Genomic DNA, 27759 nt, shown 5'->3' on the forward strand with positions numbered 1-27759 from the left:
GATCCCAAATACACAAAAACAGGTGCAAACAGGCAATAAGTGTGTTTTTCATAATATGACCCCTTTACAGGATAAAGCTTTTATTAGGGCTGTCAAATGATTCATTTATTTAATCAAATTAACCACATTTTGTAATTTGGATTTATCATGCGTAATCACAGGTGATTATTCAATTCCTTAAGAAAAGACCCCATTATTTGTACACAAATTTGCACTCTGCCCATAGTCATTTGATCAATCATTCTGGAAATACGCAAAAATGGGAAAGAGATGTGATGTTTATCATCCGCAATCTCTATGTGAGAAAAGAACCCATTTTTCTTTTTTTTATGCATTCTAAATTATGAATAAACGTTAACAAAACTCAGATAAAAATGGACTCAATGGGGGCACCTCTATTCCGCCCTCTAAATAGCCATCCAAAAAAACACCAACAATACTTAATTTACATCTCGGGACCTGAATAGTAACAAAGTATTAGCGATATTATAAATAAAAGCGCTATTGCAGACAAGTCAATTTTCAGCGGTGCATTGATCACGGAGCGCTAACGAGTTAATTCGGCTATTTTGACATACTGAGCCGGCCGGTGTCCTGCTGCATCGCTTCTGAGCTGGTGAAAGTTTTTCTAGGTTGTAAATTATGCCACTCACTTGGATAGTAGAGCCATAAACCAAAAATTTGGTGAACTTTGACATCCAAATTAGACCCAGAGATGGCGAGAAAAAAAACATTATTATGAGTAATTCTTCATCTAAACAGGATGATATGAACATTCTATCAGTCGGCATCCCAGTGAAAGCAGACATTGTATAATAAGTGTTTTATTATGTTAATTTCGTATATCTTGTTGAGCACTTAGCAATACTGATGCATGATCCTTCTGTGTTTCACGAAAGCTAGATCTGTTTGGCACACAGCTTCTAAAATGTGTTGCTCATCCTTCAAATATTCAAGCTCAAAAATATAAGGTTCTGGATCATAATTTGTCCCAAAGTAGTATATGTTGTCGCTCACGAAGTACGCTCTGAGTAGTAGGTTTGTTGTTGTTGAATGGAACTGTGTTGCCCGCATGCACGTCACGGATCAAGTAACTGCTCATGCTCATTATCCCTCGGGAATATTTGTGAGATTTACATTATTTTGATCCTATCTATTTACTCGCAAACAATTTAAGTCTTTAGGTGTCATAAATCAGAAATATTATAATTGCCTCAATATAAAGTCAAAATGTTTTTCCATTATACAGGTACTTTAACTGGGGAGGGTTACCTGAAAGGCGGGGCAAGTTTCATCTAATTTTTTTATTTATTTGACAGCCCTAATGTTAATTTGTAATAAATCAATTCAGTTGATTAATTATTCAACTATATTTCAATTACATTTGAAATAGTATATTTACTTTGCCCGGAAAAGGAAAAATAGCAGCCATTTGTGCAATAAAAGAAAGAAAATATTTCTAATGTATCTAAAGCAGGAGACCCTTGCACCACCAACATGGTGAATAGCCTTTCACTTTTACACCTTTTCAACCTTCAAGTTACTCAAAGCACTTTGAAGTCATTCGCAAATCCCGGATTTCTAAGAATTAACATGAGAACACAAGTGAGTCTTATTTTTTTTGCACATTTCTTATGTTCTGTATTGCTGCCATAAAATTGATAATTTGCTGCGGATTTTGTTTTATATTGTTGTAGTTTTTTTAACCTTTATTTATTCAAAAAAATGTTGTTGAGATTAAGAATCTCTTTTTCAAGGCAAAAAGAAAACACTAGTGTGGGTGGCACGGGAGAAAACTGGGTGTGTCTTGCCCAAGGACACAACGGCACTCACTCGGATGGCAGAAGCTGTATTTGTACCAGGAACTCTTAAGTTTTTAGATGACAGCTCTACCATCTGAAGCGACTGTTTAAACACAGGCACCGTTTAAAAGGTACTGATTTGTCTAAATGTAAACAATGGCCATTATTAGGTGTACTTCATGTATTTGAAGTTTATTTTTGTTACCTAAAAAGGACCAAGATTGCTCATGAGTTTCAGACAGCAGAGTAAAGACACTGATGATTTTATATGGCGAAGTCAAATATAGATAAAAGCCTGAACCAAGATGAGAACGTAGACTTTTTTCCTTCTGAAATGTGGCCCCATAGCAGCACTGAACCAATCTAATGACATTCCCCTAGTAGTAACTCCTTGCCTTGGCAGAACTCTCACGGGGAAAGCGCTACAAAAAGTGATAATTACATGATATATACATAGAGAATAAAAGGGAGCATGTTTACATAACCAGGCCCATAAATATCAGACTGAGACGACATTGTTCTATGTCTCCTTTTAAGCCGATCTCCTTGGGACACCATTTTAATGACATGATGGTTTAAAGAGATGCCTGCTCCGTCTCGTTCCATATTTAATTAACTTTTGCTTTTTCTTACGAAGAGGAAGAGAGGGGGGAAAACAACAGAGTAAAGAAAGCGCGACGGAGGCAAAAACACACAAGCGTGAGATAGCGGGGAGACAATAACAAATAGCTGGGAGAACAGAGGGAGGCTGCGGGAACATGAGCAGAGACCTTGTCATGCTTTTGTGAGCTGTTTACAATACAAGGGATGCAAGGGATGGGGCGGGGAACTGGGGGGAAAAAGGAGGTAAAGGCTGAGAGATGAGGAGGGGGTCTTAGAATTGAAAAAGGAGAGGTTTTAAAATTAAAACAGAACAATCGAGAGGTGGTGTGAAGGAGGTTCTTCTACGGAACATCACGGTGTATTGCAACTAGTGTTGTCCCGATACCAATATTTTGGTACCGGTACCAAAATTATTTTGATACTTTTTGGTACTTTTATAAATAAAGGGGACTACAAAAAATGGCCTTATTGGCTTTAATTTAACAAAAAATCTTACGGTACATTAAACATATGTTACTTATTGCAAGTTTGTCCTTAAATAAAATAGTGAACATACTAGACAACTTGTCTTTTAGTAGTAAGTAAGCAAACAAAGGCTCCTAATTTAGCTGCTGACATATGCAGTAACATATTGTCGTTTATTATTTTGTCAAAATTATTAAGGACAAGTGGTAGTAAATGAATTATTAATCTACTTGTTCATTTACTGTTAATACCTGCTTACTTTGTCTTTTAACATGTTGTATCTACACTTCTGTTAAAATGTAATAATCACTTATTCTTCTGCTGTTTGGATGCTTTACATTAGTTTTGGATGATATCACAAATTTGGGTATTAGTCCAATACTAAGTCGTTACAGGATCATACATTGGTCATATTCAAAGTCCTCATGTGTCCAGGGACGTATTTCCTGAGTTTATAAACAAAATATGAATATTTAAAAAAAAAAAAAAGATGTTGTGATGCCAAAAAATATCGACGTAATCATAGTAATATCGCTCCTGTACTTGGTATCATTACAGTGGATGTCAGGTGTAGATCCACCAATGGCGTTTGTTTACTTATTGACGCCTGTGAGCTACGGTGTGTAGTGAAGCATGTTTAGCTATTCCTCGTCCTGCATGGATGATACGTGTAAGAAACGTACTTTATTTGTCGCCATAGAGGCGAAGATTAATGATTTAGAAGTAGCTAAAACACTGCCGACGGCGGATGGACGTTAGCTGCTAGCTAGCTAGCCATGTCTTAAAGCCCCTCTTCCTGAGGGCATTTCAGTGTTATAGCTTCACCTTTATCATCAGTTTTTAAGCCAAAATGCATCCATTCTCCCTTTTCTGTCTACACACTGTGTCTAATTGTAAGTACTCAGTGATTGTGCGCTGCCGAACATGCTCATCTGCTCATAAAACCAGCAATGACGGGGGGCGAGGGGTAGGGGAAAGGTACTTTTTAGAGGCGGTATAGTACCGAATATGATTCATTATTATCGCGGTACTATACTAATACCGGTATACCGTAGAACCCTAATTGCAACTAATTAAAACAAATACAGTTGAAGCCTTGACTCTACAATTGTGGCTCTACAGTTGCATAAAGGGCAGCGTACATTCTTTAAACTGCATTTGTCGTTTGTTTGGCTTTTTATGCAACACTAGCCCCAATAAGACGTGAGACGTGTAAACGAGAAAGATTGTTGTAATTTGTCACGTTTATTTTTTTTTTAATAACAGTTTTATTTCTCCGTTTCACAGTGGTTAACTTATTTTTACACTTGTCGGACAAGTAAAAAAAAGTAAAAATAAGTAAGTTCCCTATGCATCAAAGGGGTCCTATTATTATAACAACCTATTGGTACCATAGGTGGATTAATGACCGGGCCTACCGGGCCCAGGCCCAGGGGGCCAGAGGCCCCAAGGGGCCAGGCCAACTTGGCCCCGCGGCCGCGACCCAAGCAAAACTACTTTTGCAAAAATAATAATCTTAAGCCCCAAGGGGCCAGGCCAACTTGGCCCCGCGGCCATGATCCATAGAGGGTAAGAGGCCCCAAGGGGCCAGGTCAACTTGGCCCCGCGGCCGCGACCCACAGAGGGCCAGAGGCCCCAAGGGGCCAGGCCAACATGGCCCCGCGGCCATGATCCATAGACGGTCAGAGGCCCCAAGGGGCCAGGCCAACTTGGCCCCGCGGCCACGATCCATAGAGGGTCAGAGGCCCCAGGGGGCCAGGTCAACTTGGCCCCGCGGCCACGATCCATAGACGGTCAGAGGCCCCAAGGGGCCAGGCCAACTTGGCCCCGCGGCCACGACCCACAGAAGGCCAGAGGCCCCAAAGGGCCAGGCCAACTTGGCCCCGCGGCCGCGAGCCACAGAAGGCCAGAGGCCCCAAGGGGCCAGGTCAACTTGGCCCCGCGGCCACGATCCATAGAGGGTAAGAGGCCCCAAGGGGCCAGGTCAACTTGGCCCCGCGGCCGCGACCCACAGAGGGCCTGAGGTCCTAAGGGGTCAGGCCAACTTGGCCCCGCGGCCATGATCCATAGAGGGCCAGAGGCCCCGAGGGGTCAGGCCAACTTGGCCCCGATCCATAGAGGGTCAGAGGCCCCAAGGGGCCAGGCCAACTTGGCCCCGCGGCCACGACCCACAGAGGCCCCAAGGGGCCAGGCAAAATTGGCCCCGCGGCCATGATCCACAGAGGGCCAGAGGCTCTCAATCATTATTATCAAAGCTAATTCTCAAATTGGATGGATCACACAACCTCACTCACATATTCTTTATCAATTATTAAAGGTTGTTTCTGAATTTTGATCACAGAACTTAATGCAAATATTCTTGATTGATTGACAAAGCTCATTCTCAAATTTTGATTACACAACCTTACTCTGACAAATTATCATTATCAAAAAGCTCTATCTCGAATTTGGATCACAGAATCTCACTCAAGTATTCTTAGCTGTGCCCCTCCCCCATCAAGTCTTTCATAAACCGGTCTGTTCTTTTAGAATCTCCTCATTTGGTATTTTGAACTCGTGAGAGACTGCTCAAAATTGGTTTCCTTTCCCTCAGTTCAGACTCAGAGATAATTTGAAATCATTCAACAAGAAGTTTAACGCGCGCACACACACACACACACACACTTGAGTTGAGCATTACTTGGAAATTCTTATATTTTCCATTTTGCTGTTATTATCAGCATCTTCCCATTTTGTCCTTTTCTTTCGAGAAAGTTTACAGTCTGACATTTGTCACTGCTGTCAGTTAATAACTTTTTGGTCTTTGACCCATTTTGTCATTTTCTCGATTCGATCGTCACTGACCACTCTCTCCTGTCTGGCAGACATCGTTGCTGCCATCATAGCTAGCAAGCTGCCTGCAGCGGGTCATCCCTATGTTCCCCGTCCCTATGTTACCCGGGTCCTATGTTCCCCTCTACCGGGGAACTAAGGACCCTTTTTAAAAAAAAGGGTTCTATGTTCCCCGCTGCGGGGAACGTACAACACTTTTTCCAGAAAAGGGTTCTATGTTCCCCGCTGCTTCCAATGCGCGACTAAGTAAGACGCACGCAGACACGCATGACAGAGACGCGTTTAAGTTGTCGAAGGAAGGAAGTTCGCGTTTGAGTTGCTCTATCTGCTGCCGCACGCCCTGTGACAGGTTAGGTTTAGGGATGGTTTTGGTCAGGGCACAATTTCGCCAAAAAAGTGCTCCACAACGCCCTGTGACAGGTTAGGTTTAGGGATAGTTTTGGTCAGGGCACAATTTCGCCAAAAAAAAGTGCTCCACAACGCCCTGTGACAGGTTAGGTTTAGGGATGGTTTTGGTCAGGGCACAATTTCGCAATTTCGCCAGATACAATACAGGGAACATAGGACCCTTTTTTAGAAAAAGGGTCCTAAGTTCCCCGGTCGCATACAAAGACCCAGGAACAACCGGGGAACATAGGACCCGGGGAACATAGGACCCGGGGAACATAGGCACGCTCCCGCCTGCAGATAGCAACATTTTGGTGTCCTTTGGGAAAATATTTAGAAAGAAGACAAAAGTACACACAGTTGTACAACTATTATCTTTATGATCTTTTTTTTGTTAGTTTCTCTGTTACTGTGTGTGGCCAATTAAGCGACTTTTGGCCATACCTGGCTGGTGACATTTAGCGACTTTCTGGTTGATGTTAAGATTAATAATAGCAACAGTTCTCTTCATCTTAATGCAATTTATTGTGTCTGTCTCTCCACATTTTGCCATTAGGTACTTTGAGCTCTTGTTGGTCAGTCACTCTAAGGTACATTGTTGCTGCCATCATAGCTAGCAAGCTGCCTGCAGATAGCGACATTTTGGTGTCCTTTGAGAAATATTAAGAAAGAAGACAAAAGTACAAGACATTGTACGATTACTATCTTTTTAAAATTATTTGTTTCACTGTGTGATTGACCGACTTTGCCGCTAGATTTCGCGTCTTTTGGCCATACCTGGCTAGCGACTAAAAACATCATTTAGCGACTTTTTGGTTGTGAAGATAAGTGGTAAAAGCAGATCTTCCTGTTGGTCTTCCCACATTTTGCCATTTGGTACTTTGCACTCTTCTTGGTCACTCCAAGGCATTTGTCCCTGCCTTCAGCTAGTCACTTGGCTCTTTTGGAATATATTTCACTGTAATTGGCTCTCTCTCTCTCTTTCTCCTCAGTACAAATCAGCCTGTTCCCTTGCCATTCATCACTGACCACTCTGCTCTCCTGTCTGTCAGACATTATTGCTGCTTGCAGATAGCTTGGGGTCCTTAGAGAAAATATCAGAAGAGAAAAGTACACAATTATCTTAATTATCTTTTTTATTCAGTCAGTCCTTCAGTGAGTCCCAGTGTGTTGGCGATTAAGCAACGTTGGCATTCAATTAGCGACTTTTGGCCATACATGGCTGGCGACTCAAAAAACTAGAAAAAAAGTACAAAAAGTTGTACAATTAATATCTTTATTATCCTTAATTCCCCTGAATCCTAGAGTGTGTTGCAATTAAGCAACTTTGCTGCTAGGTTTAGCGACTCTTGTTTTGGGCATACCTGGCTAGCGACTACAAACATTATTCAGCAACTTTTTGGCTGTTAAGATTAACGTTAATAAATTAAATCCTAATACAATTTATTGTGTTGGTCTCGCCATCTTGCTATTAGGTACTTTGAATTCTTGTTGGTCTCTGCTAAGGTATCTGGCTGTTGTCTTTGCCTTCAGTTAGTCACTTGGCTCTGGAATATATTTAACTGTACTTGGCTCTCTCTTTCTCCTCAGTACAAATCAGTCTGTTCCCTTGCCATTTAGACATTTTCTTGATTGGATCATCACTGACCACTCTGCTCTCCTGCTGTCTATCAGACATTGTTGCTCCCATCATAGCTAGCAAGCTGCCTTGGTGTCCTTTGTGAAAATATTTAGATAGAAGACTAAAGTGCACAAAGGTGTACAATTATTATCTTTTCAAAATATTTGTTTCACTGTCAGTGTGATTGACCGACTTTGCCGCTAGATTTCGCGTCTTTTGGCCATACCTGGCTAGCGACTGAAAACATCATTTAGCAACTTTTTGGTTGTGAAGATAAGAGGTAAAAGCAGATCTGCCTGTTGGTCTTTCCACATTTTGCCATTTGGTACTTTGCACTCTTGTTGGTCACTCCAAGGCATTTGTCCCTGCCTTCAGCTAGTCACTTGGCTCTTTTGGAATATATTTCACTGTAATTGGCTCTCTCTCTCTTTCTCCTCAGTACAAATCAGTCTGTTCCCTTGCCATTTAGACATTTTCTTGATTCGATCATCACTGACCACTCTGCTCTCCTGCTGTCTATCAGACGAATCAGTTGATTCTCTGCTCTCAATTGTCTATGCTAGTAAGCTGTTATTCTCTGCTTTGGAGTGTTGATGCTGGGTTGCTAGTTTTCTAAATCACCTCACACACTTGAAGGAAGCAGCACCGATCATAAACACACAAACAAACTCACACACACACACACACACACACACACACACACACACACACACACACACACACACACACACACACACACACACACACACACACATAGTTGGTTTATCTGTTGTGATAGGCAAAGAGCCAATGTGCAAAGAAAGAAGGGAAATATGGATCATAAACGTTTAAGTGGAGGAGCTAGAAAAAAAATTCAGCAAGAAAAGAAAAAAAAGGAATCAGTTTTACTTGAGAGTGTTCCAAATATCTCCAGCTTCTTCAGTACAAAGACATCTGCTGAAAGCAATTCTATAAATGCTACTGCAAATTCAGCTAAGGTTAGCAATGCACCTGAGCTAGCATGTAGCTCCCAAGATCCTGAGACCACTACAAGTGTAGACACTGAACCAAATGCTTCTGATGCTTATGATTCAACCAATTCAGCAGTAGCCAGTTGCTCGGATGAATGTGAGGTCACTGCACCTCTGGACAGCATAGAAAATGAGCTGAATCTTTCTTCAACACCATCTACAGTGACAACTCTACCTAGTGATCCCGCTAAATGGGCTGAGACCCTCACTGAGTCAATGAAGGAAGTTCTTATTCAAAGAGGTGCAAAATCATTTCACAACCGTCACAGCCATTATCCAGCTTCTGTGAGGAACAGTGGGCTAGGAGGCAAAACCCGATGCCTAAACAATGAACATTTTACTTCACACTTGCCCAATGGACAACGAGTACAAAGAGAGTGGCTGATGTACTCTCCCTCTACTGGTAATGTTTACTGCTTTGCATGCAAACTGTTTTCCCCAAAAACGCATTCTTTTGTGACAGGCTATTGTGATTGGAAACACTCAGAAAGATTTGGTGAACATGAGCGAAGTGCTGAGCACATAACCTGCATGCAAGCAGTCTTGAACCGCGCCAAAGGTGCCACAGTTGATGCAGACCTGTTCAAACAGTTTCAGGCAGAGAGCAGCTATTGGAGGCAGGTGTTACAAAGAGTTGTTGCAGTCATTAAATTCCTTGCAGAAAGGGGCCTTGCATTTAGGGGTAAAAATGAATCGTTAGGGTCTCCTCTCAATGGGAACTACCTTGGTATTCTGGAGGTCCTGGCTGAATTTGATCCCTTTCTAAAGGATCACATCAGAAAGTTTGGGCAGATGGGTCGAGGTAATACCTCATATCTGTCCTCCACCATTTGTGAGGAATTCATTGAATTGATGGGTGCAAAAACCAAACAGGCTATAGCAGATGAACTGCAAGCAAGCAAATACTACTCTATCATTGTGGATTCAACCCCAGATTTATCTCATGTGGACCAATTGACATTCATATTCCGTTTTGTTAGCAAAGAGGGCAGTGTTGTTGAACGCTTTGTGGGTTTTGAGCCCATTACTAGCCATACAGGTGAAAGTTTGGCTAACTGTGTCATGTCTGTGTTGGAAAATCTAGGGTTAGAGCTGTCAAATTGCAGGGGGCAGGCTTATGATAATGCCAGCAACATGTCAGGGAGGTATAATGGGTTGCAGGCTCACTTAAAGAAAAGCAACCCATTAATACACTATATTCCATGTGCAGCTCACTCTTTGAATTTGGTGGGAGTCAACAGCATTGACAGATGTGGAAATGAAGTCTCTAAGTATTTTGACTTGATTCAGTCTATTTACAACTTCACAACTGCATCCACACACCGATGGGACAGGGTATTTGGCAATTCCAACATAGATCTCACACTTAAAGCTTTATCCAACACGCGTTGGAGTTGCCGTGCAGAATCTACCAAAGCACTGTGGCAGAACTACAGTAAAATAAAAGCAGCACTACAGGTTATTTCCACTGATGACACAGAGAAACGAGACACACGAACTGAAGCTGACAGTCTAGTGCGGAAGCTGGATTCACTTGAGATGGCCTTCATGGCAGGCTTTTGGGACACTGTTCTGTCCAGATTTCAGGCCACAAGTCTGCAACTTCAAAAAGCAGACATGGACCTTGGTACAGCAGTTAGATTGCTGGAATCTCTGCGCACCTTTGTTCTCTCCCAAAGAGATCTATTTGATCATTTTGAGCAGAAAGCCTTAAACATGTTGGGTGGCACCCCATCTTACAGGGCTGAACGGACGAGGAAACGTAAAAAGTTTGCTGATGAATCAGCATCCCCAGATGTTGTGCTTGAGGGAAGGCAACTGTTTCAAATAGAGACATTTATTGCCTCTATTGATCAACTGAGTTCAAGCCTTAATCACCGTCTGGAGGCCTACAAACATCTGAACAATTTGTTCAGTGTCCTTTTCTCTTTGGATACAGAGTCCAATGCTTCAGTCCTTCACAAGGCCAAGATTCTCACTGAATCATACCCATCTGACCTCAATGAAAGTCTTGGACAGGAGCTTAAACAGTTCAAATCTTTTATACAGCTCAACAACACTGATGAGGAGAGGACCCCTTCAGGACTGCTCAAAACAATAATACATTTTGGACTACAGCCTACGTTTCCTAATACATACATTGCGCTACAGATTTTTCTCACTCTACCGGTCAGTAACTGTGAGGGAGAACGCTCATTCTCTCTTTTGTCAAGAGTAAAAAATGAGCTGCGCACAAGAATGACTCAGAAAAGATTAAATGCGTTATCTCTAATGGCAATTGAGAGTGAGCTGACAAGAGAGTTGGACTTCAATGATGTGGTGGATGATTTTGCAAAATTGAAAGCACGAAAGAAACCCCTTGCTTAAAGGTGCACTGTGTAAGATTTTTAGGTTATTTCCAGAATTCACCCATTCACTAATGTTAGGCTACCTGTTTTCATGAATACTTACCACCACCATAAAATTCTAAGTATCCATTATGACTTGGAGAATTGCACTTTTGCCATTTCTGGGAAGTGTCACCTGGATTGTGAAGATAGGATTGACTTTAGGCAGAAGCTTGGTGCTTTCTCTGGCAAACTGAACCTCAAGCTTCATTCTCTGCAGCTTTGCATTCTTGTGCAGACTTTCATCCACAAGGAACTTTTCAACTTCCCCACTATCGTGAAGGGGCCATCAAAAGATTTCAGTGTGTCCAGCATGTCTAGTCTCTTACTCTCCTTTCTTTGAGCCATCTCTTGTTTCTCATCTGCCCTACTCTCGAATTTTGCCTTCATGAATTTACTCCAGTTGAGTTCAACCTCCCTTTTTGCTTGTGCTGCTGCCTTGAAACCTCTGAAGCTCCTGGCTCTTCTGTAAAATTATTGACCTATTGACTGCGTTCAGTGTGCCCAACTTCTTCAGTTTGTAGTCCACCTTGCCACATTGTCTCTCCATCCCAATGTTGTGCACAGGGGTGCCATCAATGTTACTAGCCTGTTCACTGACAGGGTCCATTGGGAAGGTCTCCTCATCCATCCTCTGCCTGGCCAGGACAGTCTTCAGATGGGGCAGCATGAGATCTGTCAGCTGCTTCACTTCATCCAAGTATTCGGCAGCCACGTCTGACACTGAGTTCAGGACATGTCCAGTGCCTGTCCAGCCACTATAGCATTCTTGGAAATGGGCTATCTTGACCTGCATGCAGCCCTTGTACCATGAACTGGCCTACACCTTTCTTTGTGGTGCTCTCCGATGCATGTTATCATTTTACCTTTCTCCTTCTCCTCAAGCTTAACCACAAATAGATACAGACTTTGAGCCTCAATTTGCTGCACAGCTGCCGTTATGCCAATGTGTTTTCCTAAGATATTATTTTATTTTTAATGATAGAAGGGAGGAAAAGGGGGCAAAAATCATGTCCGATTTAGTTTTTTGGGTGGGTTGGGGGGTTTATTTCATGATAGCTACCAACTTCCAATACATAATATCTCTCAAATGACCCAATGCACCATCACTGAAGTGGGCGTAATCATTTTCAAAAATGTTTATTTTTAGGCCATTTATCCCCTCCCCCTGTGTCTGTGTGAAACCTGTGCTTGTCAGTGTCTGTGTGGTATACCTAATAGTGTGTGTGCAGTATGTGCACTCTTCTGTACAGTACAGTGTGCATGTCTGTTCACAGTATACAGTATTTCTTGCATAGTGCGTGCGTGTGTGTGCGCCCACACGCGCGGGGGGTTGAGGGGCCAAGACCATGTCAGGCCCAGGGGGCCAAAATTTCTTAATCCGCCCCTGATTGGTACCTGCGTATTTGGGATCTGCAGTAGTCCCGAAAATGTAAAATCAAACCATGAAGGCTTTGCGAAGATATTTACAAAACAAACTTGCCGTCCTTCATACTTCTTCCAAATGAGCCGTTTGGAATTTGTGACGTTTTACAATTGGAGTCTGCCATTGTAGTCCGACGGTGTTGTCACTAAGTTCCCTATTTTTTCCTATCCTCTTGTTGTGGAGCACACTGGCTCATGTGTATTTGTATTTTGTTTATTTGAAGGACAATGTGCAGTTACATTAAGAAGATGGCTGCATCAGATTTAGCACCATGCTAATTTCCAACTGTAGTCCTTATATGGCGCATCTAACATCCACAATTAAAATTACACAGGATTGAAAATACACAATATTGAAATTACATAATGATAATCAATTTAAAATACAAATACAATACATAGAGGGTATGTGAGTTACAAATCAGTCAATTTACAGTATTTTAGCAGCTTCATTTAAAGTGCAGGAGTATACAAAGTGCAGCAGTTTTTATCAAAGTCCACATACAGTGCAGTAGTCATCATACATGCACCCTCATTTTTAATAGCAAGTAGCAGTAGTAGTAGTAAAAGTAGCATATAGCTCTAACTTAAATCTGTCAGTAGATTCCATATGGAAGCACTAAAAGCTAGCAGACGCAGTCGAAGCGGGCTCGGCCCGGAGGAGGACTTTAGCACGTAAATAAGACCGCCCACAAAAAGCCGCATTCTAAAGAGACACTTGAAGATGACCAGTAAAACAAAATCCATGCAAAATTTTAACCAAAGCACCACCATTACATTCTATGTAAACCACAAGGAAGTGTTTTAAATGTAGAAAAAAAATTACAATATGACCTCTTTAACTCAATGTTTTATTACTGTATGGTAGGGGTGTAACTGTACGTGTATTTGTATGGAACCGTTTCGGTACGGGGGTGTCGGTTCGGTTCGGAGGTGTACCGAACGGGTTTCCACACGAACATATGAAGTAGCCGCCTAAGCTAAAGTCTTAACAAGCTGCTCCGCTTTCTGCCTCTTCTTTGTCAGTACTCTACACCAGTGGTCCCCAACCTTTTTGTAGCTGCGGACCGGTCAACACTTGAAAATTTGTCCCACGGACCGTTAACAGCCAATCAGCAGTGCGTATTCAGAGCGGTAACAGCCAATCAGCAGTGCGTATTCAGAGCGGTAACAGCCAATCAGCAGTGCGTATTCAGAGCGCATGTAGTCAGTGCTTAGCGTTTAGCAGGTAAGCATCAGGCAGCGGACTCTCCCCAAATTATAATAAACACCTCCCAGTCAACTACTAGTAACATCACTATGAGCCCGTTGACCTTCTAGAAATATAAAAGGCAGCTCAGCTCGCTCGCAGTCCTGGCTTGAGGTGAAGGCTAAATCGCTTTTAGCGTAACGTTAGCTCATTTTGCGGTGTGTGCGTGTGTGTGTGTTACGGACAGCAAAGCCCTGTCTGTCTGTTGTTTCACTTTACCTTTTTCTGTGTTGATTGAGCTGTGTTGAAGCAGCAAAAAAGGACATTATGTTAAATGAAGAGTTTCTGTCTCTGATAGTTGATATAATAATGTAAGTGCATCATAAAGCCTACATGAACTCCATGGTGTTCAGGGATGAATAGTCTCTCCTATTGCTATTGTACTATTTTTTCAGCTATAGTTACATTCATCATTAGTAATGGAGCAGCCTAGTTTTGAATGGCAGGGTCCCTGCTATCACATGTTGATAAAAATATAGCATTTACATATTAAAAATCAATTACCGGCTTCCCAAATGCTGTTATATATTAAGCATGATGAGTTGACTTGAAACTGTTTAATGTTGCACTTTTTATATATAGAAGAAAAGTGTTGTCATTTTATTTAATCTGAGCAACAACTTGAGGCAGTTTAATGTTGATTAACGTGGGCAGAATTATTATAGTGTTCCCAATGTTAAAAGGATAAAGCCATTGTTTACAAATTTGGTAAATAAATAACCAAAACATTTATATTTTGTTGTTTTCTTACTGTACCGAAAATGAACCGAACCGTGACCTCTAAACCGAGGTACGTACCGAACCGACATTTTTGTGTACCGTTACACCCCTACTGTATGGTATGTTTTAATATTGACTGGTTACTTTATTTGTATGGCTGTTGATGAAGTCAAAAGACTATGACATGCTGCTTGAAACATGAATGTACAGTGACAGTTTGATCATGTAACAGAATATCTCTTTATTTCCACTTTTTCAAAAAATAAATAAAAATTTTAATTAAATAAATCTGAAGTTTTGATGTCCAAACACTTCTAATTCGCAAAAGATTGTGGACATCAAAAAACACTTTTTACAGAGAACAAATATAGTTTTACATGCAAAAAATAATGTAAAATCCATAAAATGACAAATGATTTGGATAAATTAACATTTAATATAACTTGTATCTCTTTTAAATACTTTTTTAAGAGCGATGATGGTGAGAGAGTCCCACAAGTGCCACCTCTGTACTTTGCTAAGACTTCTTTCTTGAATTCTATAGTGGTTTTCGCCTTATTTTTCAAAGTGCTGCCACTCATGTTATAACTAAAAATGGACGGACAACGGGTTTTGTGCTTAATTGACGCAATCAGAAGCAAGCGCACAACAGCTTTAGGGCAGGGGTGGGCAATTAATTTTTACCGGGGCCGCATGAGCAACGCGAGCACTGCTGGAGGGCCACACCGACAATATTTCAATTAAATTTTGCTCAAATTTTTTTTGATATACCGTAAGATAAATAATAATAATATTACTATTTTCATTTACCCTAACTTATCTTTGTACAAAAGCAGATGGCTTTTGATGGTTTTATTTTTAACACTTTCTTACACAACACTTCCTGATGTATAATAAAAATGCAAAAATTTCAATTTCTGTCACTTTATCCTGCATCCTCTTTGTTGTGAACGTAGCACGCCTGTAAGGTGATTGGCGAAGGAGGAAGCGTTGCTGTTGCGGAAATGAGGAATGAGGATAGACGTGCGTGTGGAAAGAACGAGATAAGTTGAGCTGTGTTAGTATAGGTTGCTCAATAAAAGTTTAAAAAGAGCATCAGACTTGGTGTGCACTTCTTCTGGACGCTACAATTGGTGTCAGAAGTGGGATGAAATGCCTCCCAGTTCGCCTTGCCATCAAACCTGGGAGTCTTCATTGAGGGCGGAATTCCCCCATGCCAAGCAGCGTGCACTGCACCTGTAGACGCTGCCTCTCCCCTTCCTCCCTTTCTCTCTCTCTTTGCGACGAGCTTCTCACGTCCGGGATACACACAGACATCTGCAGTGCTGCCGGCACCATAAGTCCCCACTCAATGTCCTTTCCCTCCCATTCCATCTTGACAAAGTCGCCAGGAAACATCGTGGCTCTTACCTCCCGATGACGTAGCAGGCTGAGCACACAAGCAGCGGCAGTATGCACAAAGTTTTACTTATGATACCAAATGTAGCGTCCAGAAGAAGTGCACAGCAAGTCTGACGCTCTTTTTAAACTTTTATTGAGCAACCTATACTAACACAGCTCAACTTATCTCGTTCCTTCCACACGCACGTCCATCCTCACTCCTCATTTACGCAACTCAAAAACACAACATCAACTTCAGCAGGTCGTTACACTATATTCTTTAAACACAGCAACCTGTGCAGTCCATGTCTTGTTGAAAACACGCCATTCGTCATCAACTTTTCTTTTTTTAGCGTCTCGGGGATAACCGGGCATCACTTGTTGCTGTGCACCTTCACTCACAGGACATACGCCCGTAAATAACACTTTTCAAAATAAAAGCAGCACAGTTGTATTGCACGCACGACATAGATGTTTTTTTAAATTCATTTTGTAATTTGTGATTGCCGCTGCGCGCACGAGCATACGTCCACACGGAAGTAATACAAATAACGCTTTTCAAAACAAAAGCAGCACCGTTGTATTGCACACTCGAAATAGATACTTTTTAAAATGTATTTTGTAATTTATGATTGGCCTCACGCGGGCCGGACAGGGACTTACAAAGGGCCGGATGCGGCCCCTGGGCCGCAGACTGCCCAGGTCTGCTTTAGGGCATAACACGTCAAACTGTCGTGACTCCGCAGCCTTACGTTTACTGGCAAAATACCTGGTTGCTCCTCCTTCCATTACATCAGCAGAAAATAGAAGGGTCGAAGGGACATTCAAGGCAATCAGGTATATTTAAAGTGTGGTGGACAGTAAGCAGCACTTAACTCTCTTAAAGCTAGCAAATTCCATCTCTGCAATAAAGTTTAGCGGGCAAGACCAAGCTCTCTACAAAACGAAGCAGGACAGCCGGTAAGTCCCATAATACCCTTCATTGTTTAGCGAGACTTACCACTTAGAGTGTCCGTCCTGAGATCGGTAGGTTGGAGTTCAAATCCCAGCCGAGTCATACCAAAGACTATAAAAATGGGACCCATAACCTCCCTGCTTGGCACTCAGCATCAAGGGTTGGAGTTGGGGGTTAAATCACCAAAATGATTCCCGGGCGCGGCGCCGCTGCTGCCCACTGCTCCCCAAGGGGATGGGTCAAATGCAGAGGACAAATTTCACCACATCTAGTGTGTGTGTGACAATCATTGGTACTTTAATCTTTAATCTTAAAAAAGGTGGTTTGTTTAGTGACACTCTGGCTACACAGACTCGAAGGCCTTTGACCTTGATTAGACTATGCTACAACTTTATTTGGCTCCATGGTGGCTTATTTAGAAGTTGTGCTCACAGTCAAAGTTAAAGTCATCACTATTGTCAATATTTCAATGTTCACTGGACATACAGGAACATATTTTAAAAAAGTTTTGCGGTGAACCACAATGTAAGCTAATGGGGTGGGGGGAATCAGATATACATAATGTATATTATAATGTACAAAAATGTGCATTTCGCAAAAAAATAAATGGTTGCATTTATTTGAAAAAATAAAGGCAACCATTGGATTTTGCACAATGAATATAAGGCATTCGGATTATCAAAAATAAATAGAAGACATTCAAAGGAAGGGGGCAGAGAGAGACAGCGAGGTGGGGAAGACCGCTCTAGGGTGGGGGTTGAGGTCAGCGTCCAGAGCTGAGGAGGGGCCAGGGGAAGGAAGACAGCGGAGAGAGTTCAGCTTCCTGACAGCTGAGTGGATAACTTAGTCTGGTGGAGCTGCTTTGGAGGCTCCAGTACCTGTCCCAGACAGCAGTAGGCTAAAGAGTCTGTGTTGTGGACGGTTGGGGTCACTCACAATGCTGTGTGCTTTGCGGGTGAGGCGGGTGCTGTAGCTGTCCAGGAGGGAGGGGAGTGGGATGGCAATGATTTTTCCTGCTGTGTTCACCATGCGTTGCAAGGTCTTGCGGTTGTGGGCAGTGCAGTTGCCATACTACATAGTGATGCAGCTGGACAGAATGCACTTGATGGTGCCCGTGTAGAAGGAGCACATGATGGGTGGTGGGGCTCGCGCCTTCCTCAGCTTGCGGTGGAAGTAGAGTCGCTGCTCTCCTTTCTTGACCAGTGATGCAGTATTTTTTGACCAGGAGAGGTCCTCTCTAATGCGCACATTCTAAAACGTAGTGCTGCTCACTCTCTCCACAACAGAGCCGTTGATAATGAACGATGGGGTTTGCCCTGTGTCCTTTTTGAAAGTGCACAACAATCTTCTTAGTCTTGCCCAAGTCTGTTAGGAGATTCTAGTCTCTGCACCACGTGGTCAGATGGCTGACCTCCTTCCTTAAGTTTGTCTCATCATTGTTAGAAAAGAGACCCACAACAGTTGTATCGTCCGAAAATCTAATCCGATTGTTGCTATAGGTTGTTGTGCAGCCATGGGTCAGTCCTAACCCTAACCCTAACCTCAACCCCAACCCTAACCCTAACCCCATGTTTCCGACACATATTGCTTGTGGCCTCTCACTGAGGAAGTCCATCAGCCAATTACAGACGGGTGTGTTGAGGCTAAGGCTGCACAATAATCACATTTTTATCGCAATCACGATTTTGGTCGCTACGATTAACTATGGGGGATTGCTGGCGATATTAACATTTAAAAAGCGGGCTCCGCTGCATATCAATTCAAGTAGTTTCACAACCAACCGTCAGCCAACCGCCAAGGACCGACTGAAAGACAGTGGACTCATGTGAGAGCGAGTAAGAGTGACTGACAGTTGATCAGCCTGTAGCTCCTGAAAATATTCGAAAAAATAAATGCATTATTACATCTCTTCTGTAGAATGACCCACATTTTAACCCTGAACACGCCCACACACCTCACCATTTCCAAGGCATCCTCCCCGTCGTTCCCGTAAATCCGGAAATGCTCCCGCACGTACAGGAGGGTTGCATATGACGTCACATTTGTTTTTCTTTTTCGCGGCTTAATTCACACGATGGTCAAGCAGTATACAACAGTATACAGAATACAATCGGACCGCATGTGTCTGCAGTGACCGATTTGTAAAATGTTTGTTTGAACGTTTGATTTGTTTGAGAAACTTTCTGTGATGCAATCGAGTTTATTCTCTGCTATATTAGTAGTGTTTGATAGCAGAACTAAACGTAAGAAAAGAACAATAGATCAAATTAGTCTTTTGTTCTTTTGTGGTTGCTATGCCTAAGTATAACTCTGAAGATGTTAAGTCTTAGTAATTAATATTGTGATTGTTGGTCCAAACCACCGTATTTTCTTTCTCGATTTTCATAACAGAAACTAAAAGCTTAGTTGTTGTTGTTGTGAAAGAAAGCTATGTGCTCTATTCGACACGGACGACCATATTATAGCGTCTTTCGTGATATTTGTTAGCATCAAGAACATTTCCTAAATAGTATTAATAAACGAGATGAATACATCTCTCGTAGGCTCAACAGCATATACTATATCTTGACATCGCTAGCAAAGATTCACACTGAACAACAGGGACATGTACAGCTAAATAATGAGACAAAATATACTTCACACAATAAAAAGAACTGCAGACATGAATTGTAGATGAGACTAATATTTGTAGCAGGAAATCAATTGCAAACAAACTTATCCTTTTTTTCATTAGCGTCACGATCACAGCAGCACGGCATTTGTTATGTCAATCTAATACGTTACTTAGCGATGCACGAATAAGTCCAAGTTTGTCTTTCACGGATTAATGCTTAATTTGTGGACCCCTCAGATGTAAAGACATGATGTTCCTCTAATCTTTTCTTCTCAAAATACCGTAAGTGTCAAGTGAAGTGAGGTAGCAGTAACCTCTTGTTGATGAATAATGGTTTAAATCTTTAAAAAAATATTTTTCCAAGAGTGTAAAAATCCACTCCATCCCATTTAAAATATTTTTTTCATAATCACTTTTATATTTGCCTCTAAACCTTTCAAAATAAGCCTAAATCTGTACTGATGCAGGTAAATCAGCAGCCTAATGGGGCTTAGACCATTGCCTGAAACCCGGAAGTGCACGGATGGTCCTCTAGGTCACGTGATTGCAACCCACCTATAAACCAACAAACGCCACAAGTTGCAAAGCTGCATTGGCATGCACATTTAAACAAATTATTGAGTTGCGGTGAGCAGTTAAGCATTAAGAAAACTTCCCTTTTTTCCTCAACCGCCATCGTTTGCCCGCGACATGAAGCTAATAATCTGAATAGAGTTATGGTTGCTCACAGAGCCGTCCACCCGCCAACTGTGCAAAGCACCGATGTACAGATTAACGTAACATCAACGGTGCACCAAGGGACCCCATATCCATCCACCTCTCAAAGACATGCATAAATAATGGTTGTAATAACGTTTTATTTGGCAAAGACATATATACTGTGAGCAGTACAGTGTGTTCCTTGGAGTATATGCCTTTTGTGCATAATCTACTACCATAAGCACTACCAATGAATGGTCTATTTTTTATCTTTTTTCATATAGTAGGTGCACCGGATTATAAGTCGCATTAAAGGCCTACTGAAATGAATTTTTTAAATTTAAACGGGCATAGCAGATCCATTCTATGTGTCATACTTGATCATTTTGCGATATTGCCATATTTTTGCTGAAAGGATTTAGTATAGAACAACGACGATAAAGTTCGCAACTTTTGGTCTCTGATAAAAAAAAGCCTTGCCTCTACCGGAAGTAGCGTGACGTAGTCAGTTGATCGCCTCCTCATATTTTCCTATTGTTTTCAATGCAGCTAGAGCGATGCGGACCGAGAAAGCGACGATTACCCCATTAATTTGAGCGAGGATGAAAGATTCGTGGATGAGGAACGTTAGAGTGACGGACTAGAATGCAGTGCAAGACATATCTTTTTTCGCTCTGACCGTAACTTAGGTACAAGCTGGCTCATTGGATTCCACACTCTCTCCTTTTTCTATTGTAGGATCACGGATTTGAATTTTAAACCACCTCGGATATTATATCCTCTTGAAAATGAGAGTCGAGAACGCGAAATGGACATTCACAGTGACTTTTATTTCCACGACAACACATCGACGAAACACTTTAGCTACGGAGCTAACGTGATAGCATCGTGCTTAATTGCATATAGAAACAAAATAAATAAATCCCTGACTGGAAGGATGGACAGAAGATCAACAATACTATTAAACCATGGACATGTAAATACACGGTTAATGCTTTCCAGCCTGGCGAAGGTTAACAATGCTGTTGCTAACAACACCATTGATGCTAACTTAGCTAGGGAGCTAACGTGATAGCATCGGGCTCAAATGCAGATAGAAACAAAATACATAAACCCCTGACTGGAAGGATAGACAGAAAATCAACAATACTATTAAACCATGAACATGTAAATACACGGTTAATGCTTTCCAGCTTGGTGAAGCTTAAAATTGCTGTTGCTAACGACGTCATTGAAGCTAACTTAGTATAACGGGACCTCACAGAGCTATGATAAAAACATTAGTGCTCCACCTACGCCAGCCAGCCCTCATCTGCTCATCAACACCCGTGCTCACCTGCGTTCCAGCGATCGACGGAAGGACGAAGGACTTCACCACGATCATCCGTGCGGTCGGTGGCTAGCGTCGGCTAGCGCGTCTCCTATCCAAGTAAGTCCTCCTGGTTGTGTTGCTGTAGTCCGCCGCTAATACACCGATCCCACCTACAACTTTCTTTTTTGCAGTCTTCATTGTTCATTAAACAAATTGCAAAAGATTCACCAACACAGATGTCCAGAATACTGTGGAATTATGAGATGAAAACAGAGCTATTTTGTATTGGATTCAATGGGGTACCGATACTTCTGTTTCACTGGCTACGTCATGCGCATACGTCATCATCCAAAGGCGTTTTCAACCGGAAGTTTAGCGGGAAATTTGAAATTGCACTTTATAAATTAACCCGGCCGTATTGGCATGTGTTGCAATGTTAAGATTTCATCATTGATGTATAAACTATCAGACTGCGTGGCCGGTAGTAGTGGGTTTCAGTAGGCCTTTAAAGGAGTCATATTATTATAATTTTTTTCTAAATTGAAAACACTTTCTTGTGGTCTACATAACATGAAGACCACACGACGTGGGGACAACGTGGGGACGACGTGGGGACGACGTGGGAACGACGTGGCGCAGTTGGGAGAGTGGCTGTGCCAGCAACCTGAGGGTTCCTGGTTCAATCCCCACCTTCTACCATCCTAGTCACGTCCGTTGTGTCCTTGAGCAAGACACTTCACCCTTGCTCCTGATGGGTCTTGGTTAGCGCTGTGCATGGCAGCTCCCGCCATCAGTGTGTGAATGTGTATGTGAATGGGTGAATGTGGAAATAGTGTCAAAGCGCTTTGAGTTCCTTAAAAAAAAAAGGTAGAAAAGCGCTATACAAGTATAACCCATGTAATGGTGGTTCTTTGGTCAAAATATTTCATATATTATGTTTTACAGATCATCTTCAAGCCGCTTTCTGACAGTCGTTTTAGGATGGTTAGCGCCTTGCATGGCAGCTACCGACATCAGTGTGTGAATGGGTGAATGTGGAAATAGTGTCAAAGCGCTTTGAGTTTCTTAAAAATGTAGAAAAGTGCTATACAAGTACAACCCATTTACCATAAATACGTATTTAGTGAAATGGAAAGAAATGTAAGGCTGCAGCTAACGATTATTTTTCTATCGATTAATCTATAGATTATTTTTTTCGATTAATCGGTTAATCTATCGATTATTTTTCGATTAATCTATAGATTATTTTTCCTTTTACCGATTGTTTTTTTTATTTAAAATGAAGATTAAAAAATAAATGTAGGCCCGTTTTTTCAAAAGGCATGGCTTTTATTTACAAAAAAAAAGAAGTATGGCCACTCAGTCAACATTGACAACAACATGACAAAATATTCTGTAACAATGTAAACATTTAAAACTTTTAACATTTAACACAATTAAAAGTAGCTTATTTGCTTTTTAATGTGCAAATATAAAAGTAAACATCCAGTGCAAATCTTAATATTCTGCAATAGTATAAGCATTTCAAAAGTAAAAGTATTGCTTATTTTGCTTTAAAATGTGCAAAAATAAAGATAAACATCCAATACAAAAAAGTGCAAAACGAAATATTCTGTAACAACAGTGTAAACATTTCAACAAAAGTGAAAGTATTGCTTATTTGCTCAAATGTGCAAAAATAAAGATAAACATCCAATACAAAAAAGTGCCAATCTAAATATTCTGGAGCACTGTAAACATTAAGTATTGCTTTTAAAATGTGCAAAATAAACATCCAGTCCAACACAGTACACAATAACTGATTCTACTCATTCCAGTGAGTGAGCAATAGTTGTAATGAAGAAAGGTTAGCATGTCTAAATGCTGATTGATTGATTGATTGAGACTTTTATTAGTAGGTTGCACAGTGAAGTACATATTCCGTACAATTGACCACTAAATGGTAACACCCGAATAAGTTTTTCAACTTGTTTAAGTCGGGGTCCACTTAAATTGATTCATGATACAGATATATACTATCATATATACTATCATCATAATACAGTCATCACACAAGATAATCACATTGAATTATTTACAATCAGGGGTGTGTGTGTGTGGGGGGGGGGGTAGGATATGGACAGCAAGTAGTGGACATAGAGAGAGAGAGAGAGAGAGAGAGAGAGAGAGAGAGAGAGAGAGAGAGAGAGAGAGAGAGAGAGAGAGAGAGAGAGAGAGAGAGAGAGAGAGATCAGAATCACATTGAATTATTTACAATCAGGGGTGTGTGTGTGTGGGGGGGGGGGGTAGGATATGGACAGCAAGTAGTGGACATAGAGAGAGAGAGAGAGAGAGAGAGAGAGAGAGAGAGAGAGAGAGAGAGAGAGATAGAGAGAGAGAGAGAGAGAGAGAGATCAGAAGGCATAAGAAAAAGTATCTGCATTTGATTGTTTACATTTGATTATTAGCAATCCGGGGAGGGTGTTAGTTTAGGGTTGTAGCTGCCTGGTTCTTTTCTTGTTTACAATATTCCCAGCAGCTGAAAATAGGCGCTCAGAAGGGGTCGATGTGGCTGGAACTGAGAGCTAATTAGCCTTCACCTCAAGCCAGGACTGCGAGTGAGCTGAGCTGCAGTTGAAGTTTCTAGAAGGTCAACGGGCTCATAGTGATGTTACTAGTAGTTGACTGGGAGGTGTTTATTATCATTTGGGGAGAGTCCGCTGCCTGATGCTCACCTGCTAAACGCCTATCTGCTCCACGCTGAAGCGCTGACTACATGCGCTCTGAATACGCACTGCTGATTGGCTGGTAACGTTTTGAATACGCACTGCTGATTGGCTGATAACGCTTCGTGTGTACCAATCAGATGGTTGTGTGGGTGGGACAATGCTGCGTGCTGAGACAGAGGCAGAAGGAGCAAAGCAGCTCGTTAACACTTTAGCTTTAGCTTAGAAACTCGTTCGGTACACCCCCGTACCGAACCGAAAGCCCCGTACCGAAACGGTTCAATACAAAACACGTACCGTTACACCCCTAGCAGATACAAATGATACATTCATGTTTTTGTGTAATGATGACAACGTATGCTCACGCGGACGATTGACTAGTTGATGGTTTTCTTTTCAAATGTTCGTTCATAGCCGTTGTGCTGCTATGATAGGCCATTTCCGCTCGACACAGTGTGCATACAACAACATTATTAGGCCGTTTATTGAAATACTCCCACACTTTTGACGACTTTTGGCGTGATTTTTTTCCCCCTCGCTCGCACAGTCTGCTTTGCGGTCCGCCGGTAGTGTGACGTAAATATGCGACGCGTCGACGCACAAAAACGGCGTCGACGTATTTACGTAACCGATGACGTCGACTACGTCGACGCGTCGTTTCAGCCTTAAAGAAATGTAAAACTGCATCAGACGAATCGTAGCTCCTGAATAGTAATCGGATCATGAGGTGGCCAAAGATTCCCACCTCTAGTCTGTATACGGCAGACCTGGGCAAAATAAGGCCCGGGGGCCGCATGCGGCCCGTTAGCTTTTCAATCTGACCCGCCGGACATTCCCAAATTATTTTTTTAGATCTTTAAGATGGAAACTGTAGGCGCCATTATGATGTGTAGTGATGTTTTCAAATGACCCTAAGTCTTGAACTATAAAAAGTATTTTAATGGTTGGAATCTGCGTTTTTGCATGATATACTAGTTACTATGGTAATCTACATCACAGCAGCTCAGAGGAAGCACCAAGCAGTGTGGGTGGGGAGCGTTTCCACAGAGTGTCAGCCTGAAATGTGGGTGTCAGGGACAGATGCGGAAGGAGATTTTTACAACAAAGTTGTAAAGCTTAGTGATGTATCAGATATATCAGATTGTAGGTGGGTTTTTTTATCCTTTGCGTTCATATTTCGCTGTGTTTGTTGCATTTTTGTTGCGTTTCGCTTGATTGTAAAATATGTCGATTGAGAGGGGGTGTGACGTTCATATGTTGTCAATATTCAGTGTTTTATTGTTCATAGTTAATATTGTAAATCCCACATTCTTTATTTTGATGTACATTCTGGGTGTCTCATTCAGTAAAAAAATTTAAAATTCCGTTCCGTTTAAGGCGGTCTGTCAAACATTTTTAGCATTCAATCAGACATTATTTTGAGCTTTTGTATTAGTGTTCCTAAAAATAGACACATTTTTCTCTAAATTTGGCCCCTCAAGTCAAAATAATTGCCCAGGCCTGGTATACAACTATTCTGATTCTGATTCTGACTTATTGTGATTCTGATACAGTCTACTCTGCATTATTGATACACCAGTCCCCATGTTCTCCCTTCTTAACAGACTCATCAAAGCAAAGTCAGATAAGGTTCTCATCCTACCCTGGTTTATGTTTTATTGCTTGGTGTTTAATGCGTATTTGAAATCCTACACAACCACGACAACAACATAATCTGGTGTCTTTACTATTTTAGGTATCTAGTGACAGGATCAAGGTACTAATAAAACATGGGGAGAGTTTAATTACTTAGTGGGAAGCATACCGATGTGTGTAGTTGCAGTGTTTGTTATTACTCACTGGCTATTGAAGAGTCACAGGAGAATGGTGAAAAATGTTAAAGCCCTGAAGAACACCTGGTCCAGAGGTCCTTGTGTAGCTAGCAGCTTTGTTTGGAAAGACACAGGCGCAGCAGCATATGATAAATAACTGATAAATGGGTTATACTTGTATAGCGCTTTTCTACCTTCAAGGTACTCAAAGCGCCTTGACAGCATTTCCACATTTACCCATTCACACACTGATGGCGGGCGCTGCCATGCAAGGCGCTAACCAGCAGCCATCAGAGGCAAAGGGTGAAGTGTCTTGCCCAAGGACACAACGGACGTGACTAGGAAGGTAGAAGGTGGGAATTGAACCCCAGTAACCAGCAACACTCCGATTGCTGGCACAGCCACTCTACCAACTTCACCACGCCATCCATATGGGGTATTAATGTGATAGTGTGCTTACATTAAATAATTTAATGTTATTTGTCAATTTCCATAGGGATGTAGACAACAGAATCCATACTCACTTGTTAGTGTAGGTTCTCTGTAGCAATGCTAGCTAGCTAGGTAACAACTATACCAACAATTTGCAGTTGTGCTTATTAGAAAACAACTTACGGCTGAATAAACGTTTACTTCTTCAAATAACATAATAGAAGACAGCTTATTAAAAACAGCTTAGTAAGATGTAGTATAATACAACTTACTTAACACAGGAATCAAAACATTAACTTCAGATGAAGACGCATTAAAACGCTCATTTCCGCCGAGGTTTAAGCCCCGCCTTCAAATAATTAGCATCTGTCATTAATTGGTCAATGAGGATGATTGACAACTGTTGATCCAATGCAAATCTAAGGCAGGCACGAGGCGTTCAAAGTTTACATTTAAGCATGGGCAATCTTAAAATTCTACAAAAACACTACTAAAATACAAACGTCAAGATTTTAAAGTGCATTTTTTTCAGCATAAATGTAATGAAAAACTGATAATAATAATATTATGACAAATAAAATGCAAACTCATTTTAATTCATCCTGTAATTAATCAGTCATTCAGTTAAAAAATGCATACAATTTTAGTGCAGATGTGCCAAAAGGTATAACGTCTGCTTGTATAGGGGCCAAAGTGACCCCTGGTGCAGTGAGCCAACAATGCACAAATCTAAGACAGGCATGAGGCGTTCAAAGCTTACATTTAGCATGGGCAATCCTAAAATCCTAAAAAAAACACTACTTAAACTCAAACGTCAAGATTTTAAAGTGCATTTTTTCCAGCATAAATTTAATGAAAAGATGATGATGATAATAATAATAATATCCATCCATCCATCCATTTTCTACCGCTTATTCCCTTCGGGGTCGCGGGGGGCGCTGGAGCCTATCTCAGCTATAACAAATGAAATGCAAACTTATTTGAATTGATCCTGTAATTAATCAGTCATTCAGTTAAAAAATGCATACATTTTTAGTGCAGATCTGTGCCAAAAGGTAACGTCTGCTTGTATAAGGGCCAAAGTGACCCCTGAGATTCAGCAGATGGCGCTGTGGTGACAAAAGATTGGTGTGAGAAGTCTTTGTGACTTATACTGCTGCCTGAAAGACTAAAATAGAAATCCTCATTAAGGTTTTTTTTTTTATCATGAAGTTTATAAAGACACAGAAAAAGTAACTTTGAACATACATTTAACAGTCCTGCCATACATGCTGGTCGAGGCGTCCATTTTGTTGACACATTTCCGAGGTTAAAAAAATGGCTGTGCAGCTCCGGTGGAGAGATTGGGTT

The 27759-nt window shown here is 41.5% G+C and overlaps 1 long non-coding RNA gene across 1 annotated transcript in view; it reads right to left on the bottom strand.

The window, feature by feature from the left end:
- LOC133631338 (uncharacterized) overlaps positions 1-26685 on the bottom strand; it is a 41782-nt gene extending 15097 nt beyond the window's left edge. The window contains exons 1-2 of the long non-coding RNA XR_009821447.1: positions 26502-26685; positions 26006-26091 (exon numbers count right to left, since the gene is read on the bottom strand). This is a non-coding gene — a long non-coding RNA (uncharacterized LOC133631338). The remainder of the gene's footprint in view (positions 1-26005; positions 26092-26501) is intronic.
- Positions 26686-27759: the final 1074 nt, after the last annotated feature.

This window comes from Entelurus aequoreus, linkage group LG16 (assembly GCF_033978785.1).
Source record: "Entelurus aequoreus isolate RoL-2023_Sb linkage group LG16, RoL_Eaeq_v1.1, whole genome shotgun sequence".
In the NCBI taxonomy this organism is placed as follows: domain Eukaryota; kingdom Metazoa; phylum Chordata; class Actinopteri; order Syngnathiformes; family Syngnathidae; genus Entelurus; species Entelurus aequoreus.